Source organism: Leptonychotes weddellii, unplaced genomic scaffold (genome assembly GCF_054177405.1).
Source record: "Leptonychotes weddellii isolate Sample4059 unplaced genomic scaffold, ASM5417740v2 HiC_scaffold_9860, whole genome shotgun sequence".
In the NCBI taxonomy this organism is placed as follows: domain Eukaryota; kingdom Metazoa; phylum Chordata; class Mammalia; order Carnivora; family Phocidae; genus Leptonychotes; species Leptonychotes weddellii.
The window spans coordinates 1,373-7,803 of NW_028070916.1; the positions used below are offsets into that span (position 1 = coordinate 1,373).

The 6,431-nt window shown below is 59.3% G+C and overlaps 1 long non-coding RNA gene across 1 annotated transcript; it reads right to left on the reverse strand.

Moving 5' to 3' along the window:
• Positions 1–1,152: 1,152 nt before the first annotated feature.
• LOC145720076 (uncharacterized) lies at positions 1,153–3,347 on the reverse strand. The gene is made up of 3 exons (XR_014142794.1): positions 3,248–3,347; positions 2,647–2,733; positions 1,153–1,320 (listed from the first exon to the last, which is right to left on the reverse strand). It is a non-coding gene; the product is annotated as an uncharacterized LOC145720076 (long non-coding RNA).
• Between the last annotated feature and the right edge of the window lie 3,084 nt (positions 3,348–6,431).

A 6,431-nucleotide genomic window follows, 5' to 3' on the forward strand; every position in this document is an offset into this window, starting at 1 on the left:
CGGGAATGCACTATTATCTCCATCATAACAGCCCTCCACACAGGGCACCGAGGGCACTGTGAGGCCTTACATGGGACGGTGCGTGTGGAGCGTCCACCCGACCCAACACCAGCCGCTGACACTCTCACTGAGCGTCTGCCATGTTCCAGGCAACGCACACTGTCGGGCATCCGGTCTGACTTGGGTGAACTCCTCCAGCAACTGTGGACGTCCGACTTACCATCCCTGTGTCGTTGAGGAGAACCCCGCAGCTCGGAGACCCGGATCACACCGGAGGAGCTGGGGTTCTAACACAAGCAGGGCTAACTCTGGCCCCACACATACCGGCCCCTCACCAATCATTCTGCAATGGGCAGTCCGGCAGAACGCTAACCTAAGAACCAGAAAACCTGAGCCTGTTTCTCTACCTGTAAGTAGGTGTAAGATTTGGAGCAGTCCTGTCGCCTCCCTCGGTCTGTCCCCTCCTGTGCACGTGGGAAGGACGAGGTCTGCCCCACTGACTGCACAGGAGAACAGCCAGGGTCAAGCTCGGTGCTGGGCATCGGTGTTGTGCGGACCACAGCACTCAGTGAGCCCAGGACCATACACCTCCTGTACCTCACGCCGGCCCAGGGGCTGGCCAAGCTCTACTTGAATACTGCCATGAACAGGGAGCTCACTGCTTCTTTTAGCAGCTCGTTATGTTATGGTTAGAAAGTTCTTCCTTTTGCAAAGTCCACAGGGAGTTACTTGCCTGTAACTCCATCGCACTGGCCCTGGCCAGGTCCTCCAATGCCCTGCCAGTTGGAAAAACTCATTGCCAGTACCGCACAGTGGCTGCCAAAGACCCCAAACGAAGGCTGTGTCCTCGCTCGGGTCATCCTGCCCTGGGCTCCTCATCCTGACACAGAAGGAGGTGTCGAAGGCAGTAACGTTCTTGGTTGGGACTGGTTCCTCTCCTGCTGCCGACTCTCTCCCTGTCCCTGCTGCTCAGACTCCTGGGCCGGGAGATGATCCGCATCAAGGAAGGATGTGGAGGACGCTGGGGACGCCGCCGGCTGCTCTGACGGCTCGCACTTCCTGACGGCCCCGCCCTCTGCCAACACCGCCATGCTGGCACTCGGGCTCTGGGGCCGGCGACCTTGCACCCCGTCCCTTGTGCGTCCCCCCCACCACACACGGTGCCAGCCACTCTTGTGCCCGTACCTTGAAAGACTCCAGGAATCCCCCATGGCCCCCATTCTCAAACTTGTCCTCTTCGGGGCCCAGCCCCAGCATAGCCTGCGTGTGCGCGTGAAGCTCATCGTGGAGGTTGTCCAGCAGGGCGGCCCTCGTCCGGTCCTGAAAGGAAAGACGGTGGGGATGATGGAGTTGGCATGGAGGACAGAGACGGGCCCTCTCCCTGGGGTCTCCCGACACCTAGCCACCAGCATCCCAGGGACAGCGTGGACCCGAGGCCTGGCTGGGCTCCCTGCTCACAAATACCGCAGCTACCACGAAAGCTCTGTGGCTGGCCTCTGCCCTCTTCCCCTGCCCCTTCTCCGTGGGCCGTCCCATGCCTCTACCCTGCTGACTCCCAGCTTGGACCTCTGCCCCAAGCTCCACAGCCAGGTACCAGGGGCTGGCCCAGGGCTGCCGGCACGGCTCTTCTCAGTCCAGACGGTGGAACAGGGCCACGCAGATGACCTCCAGGGGGCGCCATTCACACACACCAGCCACAGCCCCTGCAGGCACCTCCCCCAGCAGAGCCTCACAGACCTCGCATCCCAAAGGCCCCCATGTCAGTGCCCAAAGCAGCCCGGCAATTCCACTTCGCCCCACCCTATACATACAGGAGTCCATAAAGTCTTCCCGACCCTGACCCCAAACCATTCCCTCCTGGACTCCTATAACAGCTTCTAACCTGCCACCCTTCCTGCCCTCCTCCCTAGCCATCTGCCCTTCTCATCGCCGCCAGAGTAATCTAACACACTAAGTACTTTATGAGCACCTCATCACTTCCAGAGTTCAAAGCCCTTCCTGACCTGACCCAAACACCACCACCTCCAGCTGAGTCTCCACCCCCACACGAGTCCTCCTCTCAGGCCCCCTCAAACCCTCTGGAGCTCCCTCAAAAGTCATGCTCTGATCTGCCTGGCCTTTGCTTATGCTGTTTCCCATGCCTGGAATAACCCTCCCCAATCTTTCCTCCTGGCAAAAGGCTCATCAGATATCTAAATTCAGCAGGTCAAGGGCCACCTCCTCCAAGAAGCCCTCTCTGAACACATCCCAGTTCCTCACAGGCAGAAGCAGTCACAGCCCCTCTGCTGGCCTCCATCAGAGCCCCGTGCCGACACCGTGCCGTAACCTGTCTCTTAAGTAATGGCCCCTTCCCACCAGCCCAAAAGCTCTGGAAGGCAGAAACTGTGCCTCACTACCCCTGTATCACAGGGAACAGAACAGAGCCTGGCACACAGCAGGTGTGAATGGTTGGCTAGACCTAAGGTTTGGGTGGACTTTCCACAAGAAGAAAGAGTTTCTATACCAACACAGGGCTGAAGGCTTCAAGGGGCGGGCAAAGACGGTGCTCCTCACCTTGCGCAGCCCCCAAGAACAGACCCCCAGGAGAGACTGGCTAACAAGCAGCCAGCAAGGCAGGAGGAAGATGTCCAGAAACAGCGCACTGACCTCCAGCTTCGCAAACTTGTCTGACTTGCAGCAAGCGTTCTCCGCGTTGGTGAGCTTGGTGAGCAGAAACTCCCTGAACTCCGGGCCCTGGAACAGACAAGAAGCTCGGCGACTCCCCCAGTCTCAGCTGTTGCTGAAAGGGCTTTCAGCCACAGTGACAGCTACGCAGAATGGGGCTTCTGGGGAGAGCCCCTAAAGGGTCCCCTTCGGACATCTGGTCATTTTCTAGCCCAGACCAGGACCACCTGCTAAGAGGCCGACTGGTGGAAACCAGGTGTCCTGGTCCCGGGAAATCAACCCCCTCCACACCATTTCCATGACTGGAGGCAATTCTTGTCCGAGGCTTCTCGGAATGAGGCCTAAGTGCAAAAACCCTTCTTCTCGCGGAAAGGCAACCCCAGAGTCAAACACCCTGACAAGAAGTGCTGTGCTAGACCAGACTGGCAGCGCGAGGAGCGGTGGGAGAGACCCCAAGTGAGAGATCCTCCCAAGCCTGCCAAAGGTGCTCCAGCCCAGATTTAGCCCCACTGCAGCCCCTGCCGCTCAGATACTGAAACCCGGAGTCTCAGGTAAGAGGAGAGCAGGGAGGGGAATTCCTTACCTTCTGGAAAACAGGAGGGCTGGGCAGAGGGGGGCCAAAGGCGGGCACATCTTCCCGTGCAGTGACTGAGACCTGAAACAGAGTGTTGGTATGGGCCGGGGGGGGGAAGAGATCCAAGCTAAGGAAGATAATGCATCCCGAGCCCTGGCCCTAGGGACGCCCACTGCTCACAGCACACCTCCGCCCCTCCCCAGAATCCAAACACAACGTTCCCACGAGCCATCACCAGTAGGGCCGCGTGGCCGCTGGTACAAGTGGGGCTGGACGGCACAAAGCCATCCGCACGCTCCCATCTGCATTCCTGGAGGCCAGCAGCAAGTCTGGCAAGATGGCTGGACAGGGCTGAGGCGTCGCCTGGGGCCCGACTTCGAACGCAGCCCAAGCGCCCAGGAGGCCCTACCTGTTGCCTCATCTGACTGGACAGTCACCCCACGGAGAAGGCAAAGTGAGAACTGCTGGCCCTGCTTTACTGACAAGGAGACACGTCCAGAGACTGGAGCCGTCTCCCCACAAGCACACAGGTGATGGGTCAGCCGCAGAGATGACCAGAGAATCCAGACCCCCGACCCCGCTGTGGGGCTTGTATCCCACAACGCTGGCTCCCGAGCCTGGCCATACGTCAGAATCACTTCAAGTGTTTAAAAAATAAATACCGACTGCATGGGCTCCACCCCAAACCTCCTGAATCACAAGCTCTGGGGTGGAGCCAGGAATGGGCAACTGTTACATGCTCCTCAGAGCTTCTGTGCGGTTGGCGGACCAGGTCAGACGGCCTGGCTGAGGCCTGAACTGAGCGCCGGGGCCCAGGCTGGGAACTGCGGGTGGGGGGACATCCAGCTGCCCCACACAGGTGCGCCAGGCTCTGGCCAGCCTGGGGAGGCAGGAACTAATGCAGTGGGAGGCTCCCAGGCGCAGGACAGGCCCCACACGTCCAGCTGCTCTCCCTGCGTGGAGGTGCCCCGGTTTCACCCGTTCTCACCCACGAGGCCACAGGCCTCTCTGGAGACTCTGCCTTCTCCCTCTCCCAGATGGCCGCTGACATGAGCCTGGCCCTGGCGAGCCGCCAGCCTCCCTGGCCTGTGAAGTAGGGCAGATGCCAAGAGCCTGCCAGACCGGGCGAGCAGGCAGCTCGGAGCCAGGCCAAGGGAAGGCCCTGCCAGGGTCTGGAAGAATAAAGTGGGAGAGAGCTGGTCAGTACGGCTTTCTCTCCCCAAGCTCAAGGCTGTCTGCATGCCCGGAATTAGGAAACGGTGTGCGTTCAGCTGACAGGATTTCTGGCTGGCTCCGGCTGCCCCACACAGTCCCCCACCACCACCCACTGCGCACAGGAATCTGGGGAGGGGTGGTGGGAAGGCACCTGGGAGGAGGCCAGGGGTCAGGCCTCTGCCCTCTTGCCACCCCACTGCCCCCCGCTCCGGCTTACACTAGAGCCATCTGTGCTGACTGGGTAAGGAGCTTCAGACGTGCTCTTCCACCGGCCGGGTCTCCCAGCCCGCCAAGCCCACCACAGCAGCCGTGTCAGAAAAGCAGGAGACAGGATCCTTCCTGGTGACAGTCCTGCATCTTCTGCCCCCACTGTGTTCCCTCTCCTGACCCCTTTCCAACACAGTGCCTGGGTCTTTGCTGGTCCCTCCTCTTGAGGGCAGGTGGGTTGCTCGGCAGAAAGCAGAAGTCGCCAGAACACAACCCCGTCTTCCGTTTTCTAAAGTCAGTGCGCGCCTCCCAGCAGGGGGCAGGGCAGGGCTGAGGAGAGAGGCTGGAAAGCAGAAGGAGGCTTGGGGCAGGAGTACAAGCGTCCACCAGGGAGGTGTGGAGCCTCCGGGGGCTCCAAACCTGGGATGCCACGGCCAAGTGCAGCAGGGCAGCCTTCGAAAACTGTGTCGGGGTGCTCAAGCACCAGATCAGCAGTGAGGGGAAGGGGTGCATCCAGACAGGACCCCTCCCCAGTGGTGGGCTTCTCATAGGATTCCTGAGACCTTGGCAAGACCTCAGGCACCAGGGCCAGGGTGACCTCAGACGGGAAGAGGAGGGAGTCTGAGTGATGGCTCAGCTGGAGTTCCCTTCCAATCTGGCAGGGCAGGGACAAAATTCATGTCTGAGAAATAATGCGACGTCACCTGAGTTTGGGAGCCAAGTCCCCCTGTTCCGACGACGGCTCAGGGATGCAGACCGCAGGCAGGCCTGGACAGAGACTTCAGCTCTACCACTTCCGGGCTCTGTGGCCCAGGCCTTAAGGAACTTAAGCTCTCAGCCTCAACTTCCTTCTATAAAATAGGGCTAACGAGATCCTGCCTGACCAGGGGCTTGGGAAGATTCAAGAAGACTGGGCTTCTAAGGGCCCAGCACAGTGCCTGGTATAGAGCAAGTACCCAGGGAGGGGCAACCTGCTAGCTGGTGCTTTTGTTTTGTTTTTTCTTACTTTCCCTGCTGACCCAAACCTAATAAAGGACACCCGAAATACTACAGAGTTCCCCTAAACCACTTTCTAATCTCTCTCTCTCTCTCTCTCACACACACACACACACACACACGCCCCTCGTCCTCAGCACCCCCACCCCGCCCCACTTCCCTTCCTGCAGTATATCAGGGCTGGAAGGAACAGAGACGATCTAGTCCACTTCCTCATTTCACACAAATGGAAGCTGAAGTCCAGAGAGGGAAGGAACTGGCCCAAGGTCACAGAGTAGTCAGAGGCAGGGCCAGGACCAGAAGCCCCAGCTCCTGAGCCTCTCGGTCTGGGGGGCCTTTCCTGCACATTCCTACCCTGTCCTTCCCTTCCTTTCCTCCTCTTTCCTGTTCATCCTCCCCAGTGCACAGTTCCCTGGGACTATCCCAGCCTCCTCTGCCATAGCCCCCAAGTCTGCAGAGGTCAGCGAAGGTCCCATTTCACCCTGGACCCTCTGAGGAATCTGATCAGGTCCTCCCAGTCTTCTCATCACCTGGGGTGCTGCTGGGAGCGTGAATGGACACAGCTTTGGGGAGTGCCTTGGAAGGCTGGGTCCCCTCCCTGCACTCTGCACCCCCGGTCCCCCACTCACAAGTCTTGCCTTTCCGGCCCAGATGTTTGCCCGGCCAGTGCCACACGGTCCCACAGCCTGGGACAGTCCGGCTCTTTTTTTTTTTTCCTTTTTTTATTTTTTTATCATTTTTTTAATTCTTATGTTAATCCCCATACATTACATCA